At 43.0% G+C, this 3,041-nt stretch overlaps 1 long non-coding RNA gene across 1 annotated transcript; it reads left to right on the top strand.

Annotated features, from left to right (window-relative positions):
• Positions 1-492: 492 nt before the first annotated feature.
• On the top strand, positions 493-2,659 carry LOC120609675 (uncharacterized). Its single transcript, XR_005654812.1, has 3 exons — positions 493-692; positions 1,076-1,204; positions 2,257-2,659. It is a non-coding gene; the product is annotated as an uncharacterized LOC120609675 (long non-coding RNA).
• The last annotated feature ends 382 nt before the right edge of the window (positions 2,660-3,041 follow it).

Below are 3,041 nucleotides of genomic sequence, written 5' to 3'. Positions count from 1 at the left end.
CGAAAGGCTTTTTTTTTTTTCAATTTTTACTTAGATCTTTACTAAAATACTACCGAATTTATATAGTCAGTGTTATTTGATTTCTTAGAACTAGAGCAACTGGAAATTTTTTTTTACCAGAACAGGATTTCCTTGTTTTTGAGAAAGCCACAGACATCAAATACATACTGCTCACCCCAGGCTGCAGTCATGCAGATTGCTTTATCAGTGTTTTGTTTCCACAGATTTCTTTTTCTTCTTTCTTTTTTCATTTACTGAAGGAGTAATGGGGACCCTTAAGGTTATGGCCAAGACATAGAAGACAGGTCTCTCCAAGGGCTGTTTTGTATGTTCATTTGTTTTATTTTGTTTCTGTTTCGTTCTATGTTGATTTTCAAGAAGAAAAACGTAAATGAAACTTTTAGAGCTTTCTTTCTTTTACAGAGAGAGAAAATGCATCTCCTGATGGTTTAGAAAGGTTCCTTCCCTTTTATCTTAAGCAATCAGCCACCCAGAGGGAAAATTCCAGGAATGCTGGCAAACATGTCGCTGGGATTTGAGTGTGCTGGTCTGTCCATGGAGGGGCGAAGCGAGCTGCTGATTTGCTATTTTCATCGTGTTTCAGGAGGAAGTGGGCTCCCTTATCTCTGATTTACCCCGTGCCTTCTTCTTAGTACAACGTGAGTTCCAAGCAAACCGTGTTGCAGTACCAGGTACAGTCAGGACTAGGAGGTCTGCGACAGAAAGAGATGTTTTATCATATGAAGCTATAGACTGACCTTAGCATTTCTATTTTAACTCCAATCCCTTCTTCCTCAATATCAAACCGTGCTGTGATTAATAACCTTGCACGACTACTTCTGAAAGTGGGGACAAATATCAAATGTGTTGTCTAGTCTTTCTGAAAAACAAAAGCCTAATTAGATTCTTTAAAAAAGACACCTTGACTTGTCCGTTGCATCTCTCCATAGGTCTCTAACTGCCCAGTAGAGGTAAGGGGGGCAGGCGTGTGGCATACAGAGCTTTTACATTTCTTTAATCAATTATTTCAGCCTCCTGAAAATTAGTTTATTTTTGTTAATTTTTCTATGACCAGGAATCCAGCCTAATTAGCCCCGGTCCCAAACGCGCCCCATTCAGAAGTGTGCATGAATCACAGATTTCATCACCTGACACAGCCAGGCCCACTTTCTCCAGGAAGGCTGCCTCACTGACTTGTTTCCAAGTGACAAGTTTTCATATGGGGTGGGGGTAGTCCTGATTCAATCAAGATCAAAATAGTAATTTACTAACTGAGACTTGACCTGGTGCCCTACAGAGAAAGCAGCCAGTTTTGTGGAACCAGCACACACTTACTGTCACCCGCTCTGTGGTACGTGCCATGGGCGCTTGTGAACACAGGTGAGTGGGGCCATAGAAAGCTCGTGCTCATGGCCGCTCACAGGAGAGACAGGGACACAGCACACACCACCACTAAGGGCAGGAGAAAGATCAGGTCTTAATGCAGCCTGAGGACACGTGCAGGACGGTGACCTGCTAGATCCCGCCCCTAGTATGGTAGAGAGCAGGGGGTACAAGCGCTGTTTGTGTTTAAAATTGTTGTTAATAAAAATTGCTATGATTAAAACACTGATAAGTGCTAAAAGAAAGTGCTAAAACCAAGAACAACCGTATTTTTCCAACATAAACTTATTATATTTTTCAAAGTCTTAGCCACGATCAAATGTTGAATATTTATTGACTAACTCTTTTTTAAAACTCTTCAATTTACCATTTATATTCTCTTTCCACAGCCAGGCAGAAATACTGAAAACATGAAACCCTAGATGGATGATAATAAAAACCGTTCTTAGGATTAAAAGTCACATTAAATAAGTCCAGAGGCAAGAAACTCTATGCATAAATATGTCACGTTTAGTCGATCATTTGAAAAGTCCAAAAAATATTATCTCTTCGCCCTAATGAAATTATGGGAAGACATAAAATTTACTTGAACCTTTTAACCTTAGCCAAGATCTGATACCAAATGCAAAATGAAGGGCAAACTTATGTATTTTTCCAGCTAATAAAACTGCCAAAGAGCATCACAAAGTCTGGTAGCTAATTTCGTGCTTATACTTTCACAATTGACTGTCTGGATCCCAACGGTGGGCCAAGGTTACAGAGAGTGGAGACAGCCACGTGACCTGGGCACAGGCGGTACGCGATGCGTGGTCTCTGGATAAATAGAAACAGTAAGAAAACCAGCTAAAATCAGTCTACTTTCTCTATCCCCAGGAGCTGGCAACTGCACACAATGTCAGCGATCGAGGCTCTGTCATGGAGAGGACCTCTGCCATCCGACTCATCACCCACCCCAAGCCACCGACTCGATCTGTCCCCTGTGTCTAGGCCGTCATAGATGGGAGGGAACTCCAAACGACCTGCGAAACATTCGCCCACATTATCACTTGCCGATAATCATCAGAAACTTAAGCACACGCAGAAAATCTCCCTTCGAGCGAACAGACGTAAGACCGTCCCGGACTGCGTTCAGACGATGCTGTGGGCGGGATTCTCCTGTGCGGTTCAAGCTCGGGCGATGCGTTGTCTAAAAGTCGCAAGCAGGCATTTAGGCAGACAACCCCAGAGTTTCCGGGGAACCCTACGACTCGCTAATTGTTAGCATTCAGTATTTCGAGTGAACATGTTTTCGAATACATTATTCAAAATATTGCCACAGCTGTCTTGTCTCATTAGTAAAAATAGTTTCTGATGGGTTTCAACCACCATGATTGAAAGACGTGATGCGCGCCGTGGTAACGCGGAAATCTATTAGCTTAAGGCGAGCTGTGAACACTTTTGAAGTGCTGTTTTTTTGCAGTTAATTTATTCATTGTGATATGTGGAAACGCATGCCCTCGCTGTTGCAACATGAAAAATGTTAAGAAAGATGAGATATTCCAGGCGTGCCACCGTGGGCCGAGTGAGAAGTCAGATGGAAAAACACACCGAAGGGGATCGCGCTCGTCAGCCTCTGCGGAGAGCGGGAGTTGGCATGGACACACGCATACAGTCGGCGC

This window comes from Pteropus medius, unplaced genomic scaffold, assembly GCF_902729225.1.
Source record: "Pteropus medius unplaced genomic scaffold, Ma_sr-lr_union100, whole genome shotgun sequence".
NCBI classification, from domain to species: Eukaryota; Metazoa; Chordata; class Mammalia; order Chiroptera; family Pteropodidae; genus Pteropus; species Pteropus medius.
Note: the sequence above shows the minus strand (reverse complement) of the source record. Positions and strands in the feature narration are given on the sequence as shown.